This window comes from Pinus tabuliformis, chromosome 6 (genome assembly GCF_031772625.1).
Source record: "Pinus tabuliformis cultivar Carrire ecotype Pingquan chromosome 6, CPIR1, whole genome shotgun sequence".
Classification (NCBI taxonomy): domain Eukaryota; kingdom Viridiplantae; phylum Streptophyta; class Pinopsida; order Pinales; family Pinaceae; genus Pinus; species Pinus tabuliformis.
Window position 1 is genome coordinate 1,089,203,245 of NC_142292.1, and position 23,042 is coordinate 1,089,226,286.

The following is a 23,042-nucleotide window of genomic DNA, read 5'->3' on the forward strand; positions in this document are numbered from 1 at the left end:
TAGCCAAGAATGAGGAAACACCATCTTCAAACAGAGGATTTTGGAAAAGAGAAGAAAGATTGAAAGAATCTTCACATTCATGCTCCTCTACCTATGTAATGTGATTACCTTGAACCTAATCGCAATTTAGACCAACAACTTGAAAATAAAGAGAGTGTGAAAAACTAGTTGGTGGAGCAGATTGATCAAGAGGATCACGGTACAAAGAGTCATGGCACGTAGATGATAGAGGATAACATAAATCCAAATCAGATTCAAGACTAGAGTTATGAGTGTTAATACCTTCTTGAGGAATGGAAAATATTGTTTTCACCATAGGCTTCATGATCCATTCCAACATTTCCTCTATTTAATTTGAATCATGAAAGTAGAAGGAGGACGAGAAGATGGATTAGGAATTTGATGTGCAGATTTCCAAACTTTCTAATCATTGCACTGGGACACACTCATCAGAACTAGAAAAGGAGGAGTACAAGGAACAAAAGGAATAATAGATTCCTCCTCTAAGATTAGGGGTGTCTCACGATTTACAAGAGTTAGGGAAGTAGAAACATCAGGAGGTTCAGATTAACCGTGCAAAGAGATGTGAACCAAATGCTTAAACTTGTGCTTAAAGAAATCCCAATCCATATCTTCTTCACGAAATTCACAACAAAGGCAAAGGAATCGATTACATAAATCCTCAATAGATTCATTAGGTTTCATTATTATTTGATTAATTTTTTTGATAACATCTTAGTAATCATGCCCATCGAAGGCTTGATAAATCTCCTGGAGGAACTGATGAAATGAATGGATGGAATAAGTTGGTAAGGTATGAAACCATTGATTAACATGACCTTCAAGGGTGAGGAATAAAACCACACAAGAAAAATATTCATCATTGATTTCGTAATATTCACAAAATTTAAGAAAAATACAAATGTTCTCGGTTATGGATGTTCCATGCTGACCATCAAACTTCAATTGAGACAAGTGATAAAGAGGCTCATTGGGTATTAAAATTTTACCAGGGCACAGGTTTGAGAAACACCCTGGGAGTATGGTTTCAAGATGAACCATTTAAGATAAGAGACTCAGAACAGACTCAATGGGCACAACTTGTCATCTAGACCTCCTTCTAGTTCCATTTTTGGACGATGTTGGAAATCCATCAACCAAGGGGGTCTCCCGATGTGCAGTCCCAATTAGACATCACACTGTTTGGAATAGGAGCCCCATCTGAAGTATCATCCCGGTTTCCATATATTCTTATAGATTTTCCTTAGCTACAAAGTTCAGAACAAGAGAGTAATACATAGGTATTTTCGGATAAAAAAGTGAGTATCCCCTATGAAATGTTTAGCTGTGGAAAGTATCAAGGCCCTTCTACCAAAAGGGAAGAGAAAAGTGGGCCCTTTAAATACAACTAATAGTACTAATCTAGAAAAGGCACACGAGCATATACATATGAATGAATCATTGATCAACCAGTGAAATAGTTCACAAGGAAGAAACGATTGTTAAATAAAATACAACACACCTTCAATAAGATAAGTACCAAAGCCAACGAAATAGTTCAATTTCCTTAGAACAGATGAAAACAACATACATCACAAACATTCAAAGAATAGTCTTACAATATTTGTGACATGTGCATGAAAGCGTGTTGGCTCAACGAGCTTCTAAATTAAGTAAAAGTTCCAAGATACATCAAGATAGTGAACACCACTAGCCCCAATAGTGGAGCATTAAAGAAGTCACTCTCTCCTCTAAAACAACTATCTTCCTCTCCAATGCCTAGTAAGAGGAGCCAAGGTGAAAAGTCCTTTGCTTGTACAATGAGGGTGTATATATAACAAATGAGGTGACCATTCACCTCCCTTGTGACTCTTGGACTACCCTCATGACTGTTTGACTTCTCCATGACTCTTTGACTTCCTACATGACTTTTCACATTACATGGATGGCTCTTGGACATCCTCTTTTACAATACATTTTCCAATGTTTAATTGCATATTCAATAAAATGATGTGGCAGATGATGGCTGATGACATGAAATGACATGACAATGGAAACATGGAATGGATGATGACATGGAAGTTTCAAGTCACTCTTTTTTTCTACTTCCTTTTTGTCTTCTTGAAAGATGGAACATGCTCTTATTCCTCCTCCTCCTCCTCATGACTTGAAGATAAGGAGTCTCCAATGTGGTCTTGGTCTTCAGCTGTTGTTGCAAACCGATGTCCCTTTGTCTTCTCTTGATGGATCAACTTTTTTTTCATCTACAAGGGTATCTTCTAGCATGGTCTCATTCTCCATCTCCTTCATCATCATCCTGTAATGATATAATAGAATACCTGCAACTAAAAACCACTCATGACAAGACAACATCAGTTAGATAAACCCCTAGCCTAAGATGCTTCATGAAATCACTTGTTAGGGCTGGAACAAGTGACTAATTGAGTGATTGACTTAGAGGTTTCATATTTCTAGAGGCAAAGGTCTAGGACTAAGGTTTAAGACTGCACAATGCATAGTTCAGGCTTCCCACAGTCAAAATATTTCATAGTTGAGGGACTCAAGGACTCAGGCTGGAGGCTTGAAGCTTGAGACTGCGCAATGCAGTTGAGGAGGCCTGGGAAGAGGGACCTCACAGTTGACGGACTCAAGGGATCAAGTTAGAGGATTGGGGCTTGAGACTGCACAACGCATAGTTCTGAGGGCCTGTGCCAACTGCAAAGTTGGGGAACTCAGGAGGTCAAACTTGAGGCTTGAAGTTTCCTAATGCATAGTTCAAACAGGATAACAAGTTGTGAGATTACACAATTGAGGTGTCCAAGGGATCAAGGTTGAGGCTTGAGGCTTGAAGTTTCCCAATGTGCAGTTCTATAGGGATAACAATCTCAAGGATTACACAGCTCAAGGTGTCAAGCTAGAAGCTTGAGGCTTGACACTGCGCAGTGCACACATAAGGCTGAATGGGAGGTAGAATTGTGCAGTTCTAGAGCTCAAGGGTCAAAGTTGGGCACTATGACTGGGCAATGCACATTTCCAAGAGGCAAGGTTAGGGCTTGAGGGTTAATACTGTGCAATGCATAGTTCAGGAAGGTTAAGTGATCTCAAGTTTCTTGGGAGTGAAATTTTTTGGATGATTTTGTGTGTGGAATCAGTGAGCCAAAGTGAACAAGGACAAAACTTGAGCCTGATCACACACTTAGAAAAATTGAAGGCACAACATTGATCGTTCAGAATAAAAGAACAACATACTTCCCTTAATGCAATGACATTGTGATGGCTTTACCCAAGTGTGACACTAAAAGTACACTTTGCAACAACATTGACGACACTAGTGCGACAGTGCTTGAAACTTTAGAAATGAGTGCAAAGAATTTCTACATGATAATAACAACTCATTATCACAAAAAATTCCCCTTGAAACAAGCCAAGACTCCACTCTCCATGATAAGTGACAATTCCCATGCCAAAAAATGACACTTGCGATATGACCATAAAAGTGCAAACGACACTTGCGATATGTGAACGACGGTGCAAACAACACATGCTAGGATGAAGATAACATGAAAATGACACTAATTAAAGTGAAAAAAATTAAAAACGACAGTCATAAGCATGAAAATGACACTTGAAAATATGAAAGTGCACAAAAGGTGACAGTTGAAGAAACTCACTTAAATAGAAGTATGATTGCAAACAAAGTGAGGGGTTGTTAAAGACAATGTGCACTGACTACCGACATGGGTTGAGGATTGCACAAGAATTGTCTTAGTGGACTATGCCATGCTTGTTCAAGCTTGTGCGAAGGAATGCTTTCATGAATGCATTGTGAAATAAGCATGTGTGAGTAGGTGACTTCGACACTTATGATCCAGAAGCAAGCTCAAATACTTAACAAAACATCAACCGACCAAGAAGTGACTATGGAATGACCAATCACAAGATCCATAGTAGGCTTCAAATTCAAGTGTAATAAAAATTCCGGAGGGTGTTTGTCACATCAACAACATCGTCCAAGTTGATATACTGATCAATATGTCTTAGTCCAAGTATTCCAAAGATATATTTGATAGATTTCAGGTGAATGGTTGTAAAATAGCTTCGACCCCCTTCATTTTCAGGGTTAAACTAGAAGATGGCAGTACTACACCTTTAGTTAAATTTACTAGGTATCTACGATTAGTTGGGAGTATTTTGTACCTTACTCTCAACTTGAAATATCCTATGAAAATGGAGCAATTTCCACATACATGCAAGAGCCACATGTGCTACACTAGAAGGTAGCAAAGCAGATTCTCATATATGTCAAGGGGACTACTAGATTTTGTTTACATTATGCAGTAGAGTATTCCTTATATATTGTTGGATACACTAATTCAAATTGGGTTGGAAATGGCACAAATCATAATTACGCCTCAAGATCTATTCTCTACCTTAGATCTAGTATGATATGTTGGTCAAGAAAGAAACAATCAATTATTTCTGCTTGATAGACTTCAGGTGAATGGTTTTAAAATAGTTCCAACCACCTTCATTTCCAAGGTTAAACTAGAAGGTGGTGGTACTACACCTTTAGTTCACTCTAATAGGTATCTATAGTTAGTTGGGAATATTTTTTAGCTTACTCTTAACCTGAAATCTCCTATTAGTTGGAGTATTTTCAAGGTACATACAGTTACCACATGTGCTCACTCGAAGGAACTAGGTACATATAGGAGATGCATGTGCTCACTAGAAGGAAACAAAGCATATTCTTATATGTCAAGGGGAATACCATATTTGGATTACACTATGCAACAAATTCTTCTTTATCTTGTTGGATAAAGAAAATCATATTAGGTTGACAATAGCACATATTGCAAGTCCACCTCAAGATATGTTTTCTATCATAGATCAAGTATGATATACTTGTCAAGCAAGAAGTATTAAACTATTGCTTTATTATCAAAAAATGCAAAGTACATGAATACAGTGAACACTACTACTCGGGCTATCCAATTGTAGCAATTATTTATAAATTTGGGTGTTGAATTTCATTGTTCGAAATTTATATGGTGTGATAATCAAAGTACACTCAAGTTTTGTAGAGACCCAATATAAAGGTAGCAGACTAAGCACATTGCGTTTCACATGAATTTTATCAAAGGATTGATTCATGATGAAGTTTTTGATATGCAATCCTACACTTCACTTGAGTACATTGCAGATATATTCACCAAGAGTTCCTCTAAGCAAAGGTTCACGGATTTGTGAAAGCTCTTGAGTGAAGGACACAACTACTTAGTGTTGATTTGTGTATATTGGGAGGTACTCCCACACCCTATGGTACAGGGTTTGGGTGAAATTTGACCCACATGGGCTTTGTGGGAAAGTGTACCCAAGCAATGGGGTTTTCATCCAAATTTGTGGGCACGAAACCAACATGGCTTTCTGATGGTTTGTTCATCGAGGGCATGTGGGGAACCTTGAAGGAGCTAAGGGGAACCTAAGGCATCAATGATGTGGCGTTGGTTGGATGAAATGGATTTTATGTCTTATTTTTTATGGAGGTTAAAATAATTATTTACGTTGTATTGGAGTTAAGTAATGACCCTTGGTGGCTAAGGGGAACACACCAAGACCTCTATAAATAGAAGGCAAGTGAATTCATTCAGCTCATACATCCAAGTACATCTCATCAAAGGAGAAATACATATGAGGCAACCACAGACCTTTAGGAGCTAACCTAAAGTGAAGGAAGGATAGTTTGGAATCTTTTCTTGAGATTTAGATTGGCTGAGTTAGGGAGAAGGATGGTCGAGGTGGTGAGGTAGAATCTGGGCACTCATTTGAGGTGAATTCTATGTTTTTGCAGGCCACATATGATAGTGTTCTTGAGGTAAGGCCAAGTCCCTATTATAGTCACTTGGAGAGGGTCATGAGGCCTATTTTGGAGGGTTGAGTAGTCCAACAAGTGGTTGGTGTAAGGACACACTGGTTAAGGGATAAGTGAAGGGTTGTAAGGAGGGTTTTCCAAGGATTTGACGGTCTGTTTGGAGGCTGAAGTTAGTGCACTTCTGTAGCTATGACATAAGCCCTAAACAAGGTTGAAACCCTCAATGATACATGCACATGGTTGAGTAGTTGATGGTAGAAGAATACTTCATTTTGAGGTATGTTGTATGTTTTTCTATGTTGATGATTTTCTAGGTGATGTAGGTTCTATTTTTCGATAGTATTGAAGAAACCTATGTACAATGTTTTGTAGGGTTTTTAGTGGCTTTCTTGAATCCCTAAGTGTAAAGGAAAAGAGGCATATTTTGCACTGTGTGTGGGTAGTCTTATGGAGCTCTAAGATCTGACTTTTACAGTGAGGTAAAGGGTTATTGTGGGCTAGTAATTGTGCCCTAGTTCAGCTGCAGGAGGACTACTTTTGTGATAGGAGGGCATCTTCCAAGCCCTATTTCTAGCCATGTTTGAAGCAACATAGAGGTAGAAGAGGGTAGTTGTGAAGACCCTAAGAGTTGGCACACTTGGAGGATAAGGAGAGTACCTAGTGGGCAAACTTGTTTGGTCCAAATTCTAGTGACATTGGAGGAGCATTGATCATTGATAGTGGTAGATTGTTGAGCTAGAGAAGTAGGATTTTTGAGGGGGAAGAAGTTGCATGATCATCAGAAAAGGGGAAGGAAAAGTACCCAACATATGTGTTCAAGGTACGCGGATTGAAAGGATTGTGAATGTGCACCATTAGAAAGTAAGTAAAGTGTACTTTGTTCGAGGAAAAATTTCTCATCATAGTTGTTGATACCAAGCCCTAGTTGTCTTGTATTAGGGATGATTTTAAGGGCCATGATCCCTAGTATGGTAGCCCTAAGATTGTTTTATTAAATATTTGTAATATAGCAAGTCTTGGGTAAAATTTGTCTTTTGTACTAATTGATTCATTATTGTGTATTTTCCACTGTGTAAAGTAGAATTGTTGTGGTATTTTAGTGTGTTTGTGATCGTGATCTTAGACTCAATCCTGATTCTGAAGTGTCATGGAAAATCAACATGGTATCAGAGCTACTTTGAATGGTCAGTGAATTAGAGTGTGAACAACGTACAACTAAAGAGGGAGTTGGTTCCATTATTGTTGAAGCACTAATATCAATGGCGAAGTTGACATATGGTCTACGATATGAGGATAGGTTGGATGTCCTTTCCAACTATAGTCCTTGGAAGGAAAGAATCAAGTTGGTCTTGATGGTGAGCAAGAACTGGGAATTTTCTGACAAGGATATCAAGAAATTGACTGACCCTAAGGAGTTGGAAGTTTTTGGGGAGTTGGACATGAAGGTGAAGCTTATCATCCTAAATGGTGTCAAAGATCATTTGATACCTCATATTTTCAGGAAGAGCTCGGCCCATGAGATGTGGAAATTTGTCCAGGATTTGTTCCAAAATAAGAACAAGAACTAGTTGTTGGTATTGAAAGATAAGTTGACAAGCACCAAGATGTCATATTGGTGAAGGAGTGACCACATATCTGATGAGACTTTCTTAGGTCAAGATGATCTTGTTGCCATCAGTGAAACTGTTACAAATACTTAGATGGTTAGGATTGCTTTGAATAATTCTAATGATAATGTGCCTCTTGTAAGGAGAAATAAGGGCAAGGCTAAAAAGGACTTGAGCAAACTAAAGTCTTACAACTGTGGTGAATATGGTCATTATTCAACCAAGTGTCCAAAGAAGAAGAAGGAAGACAATTAGAAAAATAAGGGAAATGATATAACTAGTGGTGCTACAGCCTTTGAGATGGATGACCTCTTGAGAAGGTTGGAGGATGGGTATTTTCCATAGTTTCTCATTTCACCAAGGGTAGGTTGTAGTGGCTACAACCGCCCACCAAAATTATACCTTAGCTTCATTTTGGAGTCTCCCTACCAACCATCTGCGCAACATGTCTTGCACTCTCAAGTACATAGGGTTCATTGGTTTTTTAGAATCTTTCCAGCCTGTGCATGATAGGTTGCTTCACTCCCCTCACAGGATGCCATTATGTACATAAGCTAGTTGTTGGCTAAGAAGCTCCCTTAGAAAATTTCCCAATTCTGGAGGGGAACCAACCTTCCCTCCAGAAATTGCACAAATCTGTTAGGCAACATGTTGGGCCCAGAAATTGCACAATGCAGTCAGACAACCTTCCTTGGGAAAATTGTGCAATATGGCCCAGCACTATAGCTCAGCCTAGAAATTAGGCAATTTTGGGCAACAGTCACTTGCTCCTCCTAGAAATTGCACAATCCTTTTGGGACAAGAAGCCCAGCTCCTCCCAGAAATTATGCAAAATTCTCTCAATCAATAAATTTGTTGCATGTGCCTTCAGGTTGACTGGTTCCACTCGGGACCCAGAAAAATTGATTTTCATGCATGGGATGCTTTTCTCGAAATAGAAAAAAGAAACATGAAAAAAGCATCCATAGATTTTAGGGATCTATTTTTAGCAGTTGGAGGTTACATGCAAAGATCATTTTAGAAACTTCCCTCCAAGTGTTGTTTTTTCCTAGATTTGTGGCATGCGCCTCATAAGCCTCAAAGTTATTTATTCGAAGCTTCAGAGCTCATTCTTCACATTGATCTTGGATCTTTGACATCCCACAACACATCTATGAGTCTTTGGCACATCCAGCTCGACTATTTCCAGGTAAGTCTGCTTTACTTGTGTTTTGCAGCATTTCTATCGCTTTTTGTGTTTTGGCTTGTGTGAGTGTTGTCTGCTTGATTTCTATGAATGCTTGCTGTCGTTTGAATGCATGTTATCCTGTACAAGCATCATTTCAGTTTTCATTTTCATCTCACTATTGTCACATGCATGACAATGTTTTGCACAGACGATCGACGATTTAGCTACTCGTTTCACACACATGCATGATTTTCCATTTTCTCTATCTTGCATTCATTTTTTTCATACATTATCATTCAATCCTACTTACACTTAGTTTCACCATGAATTCAGATCTTCATATGTTTTCAGTCGCCCATCGATGGGTCTGGGCAACCTTGGCCCGGACTCTTCATTGCCCGGGCAACATTGCACATTTATGAGAGGGAAGGCTTTGCCTTCCTCCCAGAAAATGTGCAAATCTGGCCAGACAATTGTTTGGTCAATTTAGAGTGTCCTAAATTGCTATATTAATTGTCAATCCGGGAGTCGTAAACTGTTGAAGTGTGGCACACTATATGTGCAAGATAACCTATTTCTTACTTTTTGTCGTTTTTTATTTTTTATTTTGTTTTGGGGTTTTTATCTTCGTTTATCTCCTAACGTGAAATGGAAATTCTAAAAGACAAGTATGGATATAAATGTTCAAGGAAATTATGTCCTTTATAATGGTTTCCAAAAACTTCAAACTTCAGAAGGTCAAAGAACATGCTAATGATGAAATTAATTCCTAAAAGAAAATGAAAATGTGCCACTATTCTAATTAAACAAACAGTGAACTATTGATCATGAAACCATTATCCCTGCTGCTGTCTAAATACAAAAGAAATGAATCAAACTACTGTACTCAAAGAAATCAAAAAAATTGCAAGTAAAGTAAAGCTAAAATCAAATTACATCAATTCATTTTCTGACCCCTCGCCAGTTAGTCTCGCTATGGATTTCGGAGGTAATCATCAACAACTTGAGCAATCCGATATCTAATTGTAGAAAAGTAAACTTAAAATCAAATCACATCAATTCATAGTCTGACCCCTCGCCAGTTAGTATCGCTATGGCTTTTGGAGGTAATCATCAACAACTTGAGCAATCTGATATCTAATTGCAGAAAAATAAAACTAATATCAAATTACACACTCATACTTCAACCCCTCGCCATTAGTCTCGTTATGGCTTTCAGAGGTAACTGACAATGATATGAGCAATTTAATATCTAAGCTAACTAATAAAGCCAATGAACAAAACTAAAATAAACAAAACAGAACTGGAATTAAAAGCTAAGAAAAGTAAGTCAGCAGAAATACTGATTCCATGTCATTAGTCATTGTGAAAATTATATGAAAATGCCTCGGCTGCCTACTATATTCTGGAACATACACACTAATCAGCGTTAACAACAATGTAAATCATGTAAGATTATGAACAAGAATGAAACGTTAGTACCATAGTAAATGAAATATACATAAGTGAATAACTATGGCATAATAAACATAAAGAAACACAGCATGAAACTGTACAGCAAATAAGAAACAAAACCTCGGTGTGTGCAGGGGCGCACTGCACAACCTTGGGCAACAACTATCAATCAAGAATTATGCTCAGAAACAGAGTCTTCTCATATATTTCAGAACGCAGTCACAACAACGAAACTAGTATCACGGCACAGTGGGATTTTTAACAGCAAAATTACGTTCCAAAAGACTAACTCCTATGCGTATAGGAACGCATTATTTATAACAAAAGGCTACATAACTTTTTTCCTATAAACTACGCTGACAGAGGACACGTGAACGACAACGTCCATGGATCTAGCATCATGGCTATCGAGATGATGCAATCTATTGAAAGCAGCTTGTTGGATTTACATTGTGGGTAGCCTACAGGTGTTAGCGTGCCTCCAGAAATCTAGAAATGGCCATGAAAATCTTTCACATTCTTGGAAACGGAGCCTTGTTGCTGTAGGACTCTTCTATTTGACCACCGCTTGACCACCGTTGACCACGGCGTCCTCTGATGAATCCGACTGAGCCAATAGGACTCGGTCCATGTCCAAGTCATTTCCAACTTGCCCATGTGGTTCGATTTTCCTGAAGACACCTGTAATGTAGACTTTAACAAAAACATCTGCGGAAAGTTGAAGCAGCTGTGGAAAGTGACAGGATTCCGCAACTCAATGAGCAAAAATCTAGTTCAAACAGTAGACAAAAAACATAGTTAAAAACCACTTTAAGTGCTCTTTTATGATTAATATTCAATGATGTTGATATCTTAGGAGGTCCAGGTGAATGGAAAAAGTCTAGGAAGGTGTATAGGAAAGATGTAAGTTTATGGCTCGACATACCCACACTGTGAAGGTGTTGCATGTCCCCATGCAACCAAAATTTTGACCATCCTCTCTTCAATCCATATGCTCTGACACCTCTGCCAGCACATCCAGCCCTCTTCTCCTCTTCCTTGGTACTACTAACATTCTAGGCTTCCTCATCATGCATCTGAATTTGAGCTTGATAAGTGCTTTATTCAACCTCTTGCATTTCTTCTTCAATTTCCTATTCTTTTTCTGCCACAACCCCAGATGTAACATAGTGTTGTCATGAATGATCTTGTCCAATCTTCTTTGTTCCTTTAATGCTTCATTTTGATTTTTAATATGTCTATTTAAAACCTCCAATTCAAATACTTCTTGTTTCAACGATTGGACTAGAGCTTCTCGTGTTGTGTGAGGCTGAGTAGATGAAGTGCTTAGGCTTGTGGCTGTCTTTTCCAAGGATTCTAGATAATCATACATCTCTTGCTGATTCGGGTCTATCTCGGGTGTATTTTTCCTTGGGCTGACCCCGAAATCCTATTGAGAAGGACTGATTTCCAAATCTGGCAGAGAAGGCCTCATGTCAAAATCTGGCTGTGAAATGGAAGTATGGTGTGGGCTACGGTCAGGAGAGGTTGCTGGAAGCTGCTCCAGTGTTCCCTCTCCCAAGTCAATAAAGTGGGGTCCTTTGGTTTGCACTGTCCTTAATTTCCATTTTAGCCTGGAGCTTCTTCTTACATGCTGTGGACTAGTGTCTTTTTCCTCCCTACTCTGTTTTTCTTTTCCTTTCTTCTTGGTTGCAGCTGACTGTTCCTGAAGGTGAACTAGTCTTTTAGACAATACTTGATGGTCTTCTTCTGAGGAAGGTTCTGGGGTTTCATGCACAGCCTGAATGCTTCTTTTCTCTTTTGATTTTGTTGGCTTCTTACCCTCAGTCTTTTCCTTCCTCCTTTTAGATAGTCTTTCTTCTCTACTAGTTTCTTCAACTATGTTAGTAGGAATACTTTGAATTTTATCACTTGTTCTCTTTCTTCTACTTCTTCTTGATGTACTGCTTTCAGGGGCTTCTTGTGGATCTTGAAAGAAATTTCTGATTAAAATCTGCTCCCATGTGTCCTTATTTTCTTTCAATTGTTTTTCTATCAATATTTTCACAAGGCCATGGTGACACAAGTGTGGTTCTACGTCCCCCAGATTCTTTTGGACGGTTACAGACATCTTTTTCAAATTGTTCAGTAAAAAGTATGGCAGATTGAGGGTTTGGTTTTCTAGGAAATTCATCAACAACCGGGTGTGATACATATACATTGATCCAAAACGTCCCTCACAAGGGATGAACTTTTGAATAATAAACAATAGACTGGCCCACTTCTCTTCTAAAGCATGGACAGTGATTCCTCATTTAAAAATAGTTACATCCATACCTAGATTTCGTAGGATAACCCTCCAAACCTTCTCATCAAAGCTCTTGTTCTTGAACCAGCATTCACCCTCCTACGGAAGTTCTGTAGCAGTTGCTATGGATGCCTCGGTGACTGTAAACTTGAGGTCTCCAATTTCCACTTCCAGGCCGTTAAAAGACCTCGCAAAAGTCTTTGTAATATCCTTGTCGTAGCCCTGGAATTTTTGAATAAATCGTAGCCATCTTGCCTTTTTCAATATGTTTTTCACTTGCGGGTATCCTTCCAAAAACTTGGGCCCTTATGGTTCTGCCCTCAACAACAAACCCATTCTTTCTTCTGTCTTTAAAATTCGTCTATGTGAGTAAGGGTTTTAGTGGAGGTAGACGGCTGGGTTACGGTGATGAACAGGGTTTATGGAGAAGAAAACAATGATTGTAAATGGAAAACAGAGAACAGGTAGTGGAAGTGAATTCACGTAATGGAGCGGAGACTGATATGAACAAGGTGGAAATGCAACCGGGGCTTCAATAAAATAGTAGGGGAGTAAAGTGAACCCGGCAGAATTTTAAACTGAATGGCTGCGGAGTGGACATAAACATGTTTATGAAATGGTTGCGGAATTTGTGCGGCGTAGAGAAGCCGTGATCAAATCAACCATGTCTCATAATTACAAGTGGAGAATCAAAGTACAGTCGAACACGAGTTAAAACCGGAGGTTTGATCATGAGGCCGTTTGAAAATAAATGCAAGGATTGTGGGCGAATCGTATAGAGATCGTGGAATGGTTATGGAGTTATCAATGCCAATCATTGCATATAATGGAGCTATGGTTTTATAACTATGTAAAAATGTGCTTTGAACGCTATTTGAAATAAATTTCTACTCATACCTTGGAATTCTTGCCACTTTTTTTCCATTAATCTTTGATCAGCTACTCCTTGTTGATGCTTTTAAGTGCCTCATGTCTTCATAATATGTCCTCGGTCATACCTGCATTTGATTTCATGATTATGTAACTAACATCTGACTGTCAATTTTTTTGAAAAACAGAGTGATGGCTGCGGAAACTGCTTCTTGCTGCGGAAACTGGATTCAGCTGTGGAAACTGACACAACAATCGTTTGACTAAATGGAGATGGATAGATAATAACTGACTAAATGGAGATGGATAGATGATAACTAACTGAATGAAAAATGGTCATGAAAAAAAAAAAAATTATTGGCGGAATGGAATGAAATGGGTGAAATGGATTGGAATGAAATGAAGTGGAGTGGAATGAAGTGGAATGAAATAAAGTGGAGTGTCACAAAACTGTGAAATGAGAGAGAAATTTTTTTTGGAAAATATAGGGCGTTAGGAGTTCCTGATTTTCGCCCTGTATTTTCTGTATAAGACTGCCAATCAATGATTGGTTTTCAGGCTTATACATTTTTTATTTTTTTTTAGAAACAGAAAGGAACAAAGGCTAGGCTGGTGGAGAAGAAGGATTCTTCTTCACCAGCCTTATTGCAGAACTATCTTGAAACATTTTGACAAATTCCTCTTTTGAGAGTGGCTTATGATAGATCTTTAATCTGTGGCCATTCACAATAAGAGGAGTTTGATATTCATCAATGGTTTTGATTCTTACCGCTCCATTGCTAAAGATTTTGTCAATCTCATATGGCCCAAGCCAATGAGTCTGAAATTTTCCTTTAAAATCTTTAAACTTGGAATCAAATAGCAATGCCCAATCTTGTTCTTGAAACTTTTTCTCATTGATGTATTTGTCATGCCACTTAGCTTTTTGATATTGAACTAGATCAGTTCTTAGAATTGCCTCTTGTCTGATCTCATCTAGCTCATTCAACTGCTCCATTCTGTGCTTTTGGGCTTCTGATAGATCCATCCCCAACTGAACTTCCATCTTGAAAGTTTTGACTTGGAACTCAATGGGGAGCAAGACTTCTTTCCCATAAACTAATTCATAGGGAGAATGTCCTGTTGTATTTCTCCATGTAGTTATGTAGGCCCGTAAGGCTTCAGGAAGCCTTTTTTCCCAATCTCTTCTGTGTAGATGAACAGTTTTGGTGATGATGCCTTCAATAACTTTTTTTGTAGACTCCACTTGGCCATTTGCTTGCGGATGGTAAGGAGTAGATTTTTTGTGCTTGATTTTGTATTCTTCCATCAGCTTCTCCACCAGGTTGGATGTGAATTGACTTCCCTGATCTGTCACAATTTCTCTTGGAACACCAAAGCGAGTAAAAATATCCTCATAAAGAAAATTAACAACTGAATTTTCAGTAGCAGAAAATAATGCTTTAGCTTCTACCCATTTAGTGACATAATCAGTACATACCAATATATACTTTTTTTGTTTAGATGGTGGGTTAATAGGTCCAATGAAATCTAAAGCCCATTTTTCAAAGGGTTCGATGAGTACCTGTGGCTGCAATGGCATTTCATTTGAAAGGGTAGGTTTCCCTACTCTTTGGCAGCTATCACACCTTTTGACATACTGTTTTGCATCTTTGAAAGGGATGGCCAATAATATCCCAAAGAGAGGATTTTATAGGTTGTCCTTTTGTCAGGAAAGTGTCCGCCGCATGGTTCATCATGACATGCTTTCAGGATATCAGGCATTTAATCTTCCCTAACACATCTTCTTATCACAAGATCTGGCCCTGTTTTAAACAATTCGTTAGAAATCCATGAATATTTTGAACTCTCCTGAATAATCTTTCTTCTTTCACCCGGAAATAAATGTGGAGGCAGTTTCTTTGTAACCAAATAGTTAGCTATATCTGCATACCAAGGATTCTTAGTAGTTACTACAATAAATATTCATCAGGAAACTTGTCCTCTACAGGAGAATCTTCTTTAGTATTATGAATCCTAGACAAGAAATCAGCTACTGTATTTTGTTTTCCTGGTCTATCCAACACAGTGATATTGAATTCCTGTAAAAGTAAGAGCCACCTTGTAACTCTGCCATTAGTAATAGGTTTTTTCATTAGATATCTAATCACAGAATGATCAGTATGAATAAAAGTTTCATAGCCTGTTATATAATGTCTAAACTTATTGATTGCATGAACAACAACTAAGAACTCTTTTTCAGTTACAGTATAGTTCAACTCAGTGGGAGTCAAATTTTTACTGGTATAGTAAATGGCATAAGGAACTAAATCCTTTTGACCCAACACAGCGCCTAGAGCTGTATCTGAAGCATCTGTAGAAATATGGAAAGGAAGTTTCCAATTTGGCCCTCTCAAGATGGGTGCTTCAGATATTCTTGTTTTCAAAGTTTCAAATGTTGATTCACAATAAGGATCCCATTTGAATTCACAGTCTTTTGTAAGCAATTTGAAGAGTGGAGATGCTATTTTAGTGAAGTTCTCTATAAATATTCTATAGTACTCAGTAAATCCAAGAAAACTTCTAACACCTTTTTGACAATTTGGAATAGGAAACTTGGATATGACTTCAACTTTTGATCTATCAACTTTAATCCCATCCCCTGAAATGTGATGTCCCAAAACAATACCTTCAGTAAACATCATAAAGCATTTTTCATGACTTAATGAAAGGTTTGTTTCTTTACATCTTATAAGGACTTTTTCCAAATTCTCTAATGCCTCTTCAAACGAATTACCATAAACTGTAAAATCATCCATATAAATCTCTACACAATCATGGATTAGATCAGAAAAGATTCCTAGTACTGCTCTTTGGAATGTTGCAGGTGCATTACATAATCTAAAAGGAAGCACTCGATAAGCAAAAGTTCCCCATGGATAGGTAAATTTGGTCTTATCTTGATCTTCAGGTTCTACCTGAATTTGATTATAGCCACTAAAACCATCCAGAAATGAGAAGTATTTTTTGCCTGCTAATGTATCTAATACTTGATCGATAAAGGGAAAAGGAAAGTGACCCTTCAAAGTTGCTTTATTCAATTCCCTGTAATCAATGCATACCCTCCATTTACCATTCTTTTTAGGTACTATAACCAAAGGAGAAACCCATCGGCTATCTGAAATTGGATAAATGAAGTTTACATTGAGTAGTTTTTAGAGCTCTTCTTTCACTATCTCCCTAAGGTTTGGATTCATCCTTCTTTGAGGTTTTCTAATTGGTCTACTATTTTCCTCGATGTAGATGTGATGAATGCAAGTCTTAGGGTCAATGCCTTTCATATCAGTATACTCCCATGCAAATGCAGTAGAATGTTTTTGCAAGATTTTGGTTAGATCTTCCGGTTGTGACTTTTCCAAATTTTTATTGATATTCAATGTTTACCTGGAAAAATCTCAATGGTGGAACTACCGAACTCTTCCATAGAGTACAGAGACATTTGTCTTGATGATAAATACTCAATGTCAGAATCTAACTGAAATTTTGTGTGGTCATATTCTGAAGATGTTTCAAAATTTTCTAATGTGTTCAGAATTTGACTATCTTCACTAATTTCAGAAATGGTAAAGACAGGTTGTATAGTGTCCTCATCATCGACCCATTCATTATCTCCTACTTCTGTAATTGCTTTTGCTGGAGGATACAAATTGAACTTCTTTGTTGAATTACCATCAGAGATGTACATATCTCAAGATCTACAACTAATGAAAGCATCAGTTGTGGCTAGCCAAGGTCTTCCTAAGATGAGTGGGTGCCCTCCTAAATTACTCTTGGGAGTCAAAATCATGAAATCTACTGGATATTCCCAAGAATCTAAGGAGACTGAAATATCTTCTAATACACCATCTAGTTTGATTATTGATCAATCTGCAAATTGCAATAAGGTAGGTGTAAAAACAAGATTAGGAAGTTTAAGTTGTTCCATAATCTGTTTACTCATAATGTTGATAGCAGCCCCTAAGTCAATCAAAGTATTTGGAATTTCTACCCCATTTATATGTGTCTTGACAATTGGACTACCAGGATCTACATACTTCTGCATGGTGATTTTTCCCATCATGATATCTGCAATTTTTCCTACCAAGTGGATTCTTCTTGTATCTCTTGGTTTCCTTCCTAGTCTTTTGAGACTCAACTCCTTTATTGTTTTTTCTAGAATAGGAATCTCTCTAATGGCTTGTAGCAATGGAATCTTGATACAGACATTCTTTAATTCATCTAGGAAATCATAGTCAGGCAACAAGATTTGTTTTTCCACCCGTTTGTCAATTTGTAATCTTTCAGGAAAAGGAGGTGTGGATGAAGATGCAGGTTGCTCAACTATAGGAGTTGTGGGGGTTGACTCTTTTTCTTTTTCTTTTTGAGTGTTTAGGTTTTGAAGAGATGCTTCAAAACCTTTATTGACTTTAAGAGAATCTTCCTCAAAAGTACTTTGCTTTTGAGCATCTATAGAAGGTTTTTCTAGAACTCTACCAGACCTGAGTTGTACATAATTAAGAGGAACAATCATATAGGTAGGAAATTGTTGTCCTACCATGTAAGCATTCTGAGGATTTTTGTTATTATGATTTGGAAATGGTTGGGCTGGTAGTTGATTTGTCTTTTGTTGGAATGGAAGCAAGAGTTGAGAATTTGGATTTTTTTGAGAAGGTTGTTGTTATTGTGGAAATGGCAATGAAAGTTGTGGGTTTTGATTTGGAAGTTGTGGAGCTTGTTGATTTTGAAAAGATGGAGGATATTGATAAAATTGAGAAAATCTCCCATAAGGATTTTGCATACCTTGTACCCATGATTGATATGGATTTTGAGGTTGGGACCAAGGTTGTTGCCAAGAATTCCAATTTGGCGGGGTTTGAAAGTTCATAGGGTTGTTAAACCCTTGATTTTGTTGCCCCTGCCAAGGTCTCCTTGAAACAAAATAAAGAGACTCTACTGAATTTGGATCTTCTTGAAAGACAGCTTTGAGCCTAGGAATTGAAGGACAATCCTTGGTCTCATGGCTTTCCGAGCAAATCATACATGTTTCTACAACTTTTTCATCCAAGGGGAATTCCCTTAGAGCATGTTTCTTCCTACATTTTGGACAAAATATGGCCAAGGCTTCAGCTTCTGCTTTCTGCTTACTTTTTATTTTAAGGGTGTCTAGTTGTTCACTAAGGCTCCCTAGAATATCAGTTTTGAACTCATCAAGCATATTGCCAATCTCTACCCTACTTACTGATGCAGTTGCAGATTTGTTTGCTCTAATAAGAGAAAGATCCCTAGGCCCTTTTCCCATTTTAGATTTTCCCTTCGAGAGATGGACACATAGTTCTGCTATGTCACAAAGTGGAAGTTGAGAAATATCTCCCTTTCCCATCATATTTAAAATATCTATCCATTCATCTCTAATGGATTTTAATAGAAGGGCTTTCAAGGTCTCCTCATCTAAGTTACTCATTTTTGCTCTTTTTAAGTTGTATTAAAATCTTTCAAGTAAATCCTCCAAGTTTTCATCTTCTTTTTGCACCATTTTGAATACCTCATCCTTATGGTTGGTGGGCATTCAATAGTCCAGGTATCTATCCAGAAATGTTTGTTTCATATCATTCCAAGTCCTAATAGATTGAGTGACTAATCCCATGAACCATTTCAAAGCAGCTCCCTTCAATGTTGAAGGAAACAATTTGAGTTTTTGAGAGTCTTCCATATAGTCATAAGTTCGGCACATGACTTCAAACTCAAATAGAAATGTTTCAGGATCCTCACTTCGCAACCCATAAAAGTTTGGGAGGAAAGATGGTGAGATGTTTTTCATTGTTGTATGATTTTCCCCATCAACTATAGGAAATCCAAATGAGTTATCTCCATCCCTATTTTCCCCATTGTTACCTCTACCTCCTCCATTGTTTCCTCCTCCTCTACCTCTACCTCTACCTCCTCCTCCAAATCCGTTTACTACTTCCTCTGTCATGATAGTTTCCTCAGAGTTTTCAAAGTCCTTTGGTTCTTCTATTAATGGTGAATGAGGAGGAATTTCTCCCTCTTCTTCTTCAGGTGATTCTACTTCTTTGATTACAATATGTTCCCCTGTAGAAGTGAAGAAAGGTTCTTTCCCTAGGTCAAATTTGATGGATAGTGTGGGAGAGTCTCCTAATTCAGCTGCTACCCCTTGAATTCCAGGAATCCTAAGGCTGGGAGTGTGAGTTGGAGATGATGGAGGTGTATCTTGTCTATGCCTTGAAGTAGATGGAGTTGTAAAAATCGAACTCTTGGCCCTAGCTATAAACCTTCCCCTAGAATCTCTTGCTCTATGCATGTCATTTTTTTTTATTTTTTTATCTTCAAGTCGGGCTAATAATTCTCTTTTTGATCTTCCAGATCACACTAGGTGCAAGAAGAGAGCATACTCAAGAAATTATTGAACCAATAACTCTCTTTTCTAATCCTCCGGATCACACTAGGTGCAAGAGGAGAGCATGCTTTGAGAAGTTACTGATTTTTCCCTTCTTTGAATAGTTTTTTTTTTAATAAATTGGCTACCTAGTTACACTTCCCCAGCAACGGCGCCAAAATGTTTGATCAATTTAGAGTGTCCTAAATTTCTATATTAATTGTCAATCCGGGAGTCGTAAATTGTTGAAGTGTGGCGCACTATATGTGCAAGATAACCTATTTCTTACTTTTTGTCGTTTTTGATTTTTTATTTTGTTTTGGGGGTTTTTATCTTCGTTTATCTCCTAATGTGAAATGGAAATTCTAAAAGACAAGTATGGATATAAATGTGCAAGGCAATTATGTCCTTTATAATGTTTTCCAAAACTTCAAACTTCAGAAGGTCTTAGAACATGCTAATGATGAAATTAATTCCTAAAAACAAATGAAAATGTGCCACTATTCTAATCAAACAAACAGTCAACTATTGATCATGGAACCATTATCCCTGCTGCTGTCTAAATACAAAAGAAATGAATTAAGCTACTGTACTCAAAGAAATCCAAAAAATTGCAAGTAAAGTAAAGCTAAAATCAAATTACATCAATTCATTTTCTGACCCCTCGCCAGTTAGTCTCACTATGGCTTTCGGAGATAATCATCAACAACTTGAGCAATCTGATATCTAATTGTAGAAAAGTAAACTTAAAATGAAATCACATCAATTCATAGTCTGACCCCTCGCCAGTTAGTCTCGCTATGGCTTTCGGAGGTAACTAACAATGATATGAGAAATTTAATATCTAATCTAACTAATAAAGCCAATGAACAAAACTGAAATAAACAAAACAGAACTGGAATTAAAAGATAAGAAAAGTAAGTCAGCAGAAAGACTGATTCCATGTCATTAGTCATTGTGAAAATTATATGAAAATGCCTTGGCTGCCTACTGTAATCTGGAACATACACACTGATCAACGTTAATAGCAATGTAAAGCATGTAAAATTATGAACAAGAATGAAATGTTAGTACCATAGTAAATGAAATATACATAAGTGAATAACTATGGCATAATAAACATAAAGAAACACAGCATGAAATTGTACAGCAAATAAGAAACAAAACCTCGGCATGTGCAGGGGCCCTCTGCACAACCTCGGGCAACAACTATCAATCAAGAATTATGCTCAGAAACAGAGTCTTCTCATATATTTCAGAACGCAGTCACAACAACGAAACTAGTGTCACGGCACAGTGGGTTTTCTAACAGAAAAATTACATTCCAAAAGACTAACTCCTATGCGTATAGGAACGCATTATTTATAACAAAAGGCTACATAACTATTTTCCTATAAACTATGCTAACAGAGGACACGTGAACGACAACGTCCATGGATCTATCATCATGGCTGCAGAGATGATGCAATCTATTGAAAGCGGCTTGTTGGATTTACATCATGGGCAACCTACAGGTGTCAGTGTGCCTCCAGAAATCTAGAAACGGCCACGAAAATCTTTCACGTGCTTGGAAACAGAGTCCTGTTGCTGTAGGACTCTTCTATTTGACCACCGTTGACCACAGCCTCCTCTGATGAATCCGACTGAGCCAATAGGACTCCGTCCATGTCCAAGTCATTTCCAACTTGCCCATGTGGCTCGATTTTCCTGAAGACACCTGTAATGTAGACTTTAACAAAAACAGCTGCGGAAAGTTGAAGCAGCTGCAGAAAGTGACAGGATTCCGTAGCTCAATGAGCAAAAATCTAGTTCAAACAGCAGGCACAAAACATAGTTAAAAACCACTTTAAGTGCTCTTTTATGATTAATATGCAATGATGTTGATAGCTTAGGAGGTCCAGGTGAATGGAAAAAGTCTAGGAAGGTGTATAGGAAATATGCAAGTTCGGGGCTCGACAACAGTGTCCTCCAGAATTTCTTTGCACAATTCTAAGAGGTAGTGTCTGCTGGCCCAGAAAATAGCTCAATGCAGTCCTTGGGCCTACATGAATTGCTAGCTGAAATTGCACATTGCGTAATCTCAGCACCCAATAGGCCAATATGGATTGCGCATTGCGCAATTTTAGCATTAAACCAGCCTCCTAACATTCCAGACTTCATTTTGCGCATTTTGGGCAGTTTGTCTCCCAACTTCCTAGTGAAAATTGCACAATCCTTACCAGTAGTCTCCCAGGTATTTTGCATGTCAGTCCTCAGTTTGCTTTGGTTTTAACTGAAAGATACCTTGCCATGCAAGTCACCATGTCTCCATATACAGCAGTTGTTTGTCCATCTCTTAGCAGTTTAGGATCAATGGCCTCCAAGAGAGCAGGGTGAAAAGACACTGACGAAAGCACAACTGGAGAAGTAGTTGAGTGAGTGTCTATGAGTTTGTCGATTTACGAAGATAGCATGCTCATCATAGAAAAAGACATCAAGATGAAATGGAAGGAGATCAATGATACATTCTCAGGCACATTTGGGAAAGATATTGAAGCCCAAAAATTCTATGTGAACATTCACAAGTCTGGATTGTACTGGATTGCCTGCAGGTTTCCCGCGTTCCCATGCGCGGACATGATACATTGGGTCATCTCGCACACTAATCCGAAGATGATGGTGTTAAGAAGTATCAAAAAGACAAAATTGCTACCTTCAGGGCACATGACTATCAACAGATGTACCACTTGCCGAAGATAGTGATCACCATGGAGACACCCTTCAACTTACCCAGCAGCAATGCAAACTCTAGGGATATCTTGAAGAACTAGGTGAAGGAGCTATCCAAGTTCAGGATGACACCCAACCAGATTTACAAGATGAAGATACTGCAAAAGGCATATCAGTGCTTAGTCATCTTTGCATGTTGCAAGTATGGCCAAGAGAGCATGGAGACCTTCTCGCAGAGTTGGGTGATTGCATTGGACTAACTAACCAGTGAAGGAAAAGCATGCAACTGGTCCGACATGTTGGCTCACAGGCTAAAGAAACAGGTAACAAGAGCTTGGCAGCTTCCCAAAGGTTAGCCAGAAAAAATCTACATGTCTGCATACATCTTGGATGTAATCTGTGCCCATCAACAATTCCCAGACTTGAAGTGGGCATGGACATCAGTGAAAACCTTTGTGAACACTTATTGCAGATTGTTTTCTGAATGCATCTTCTAAGGATTCATCACACAGTTGTCAGACCGTTTTGTCACCCCGGTGTACAAGATGATATTTGAGCAGGATCCACCTTGCATGTCGAAGGTCGTAATAGAGGCATTGATTGACATAGAAGATTGGTATGCCTTAACTTTTGGCACCTTCATATAGATGTATGGCATGGAG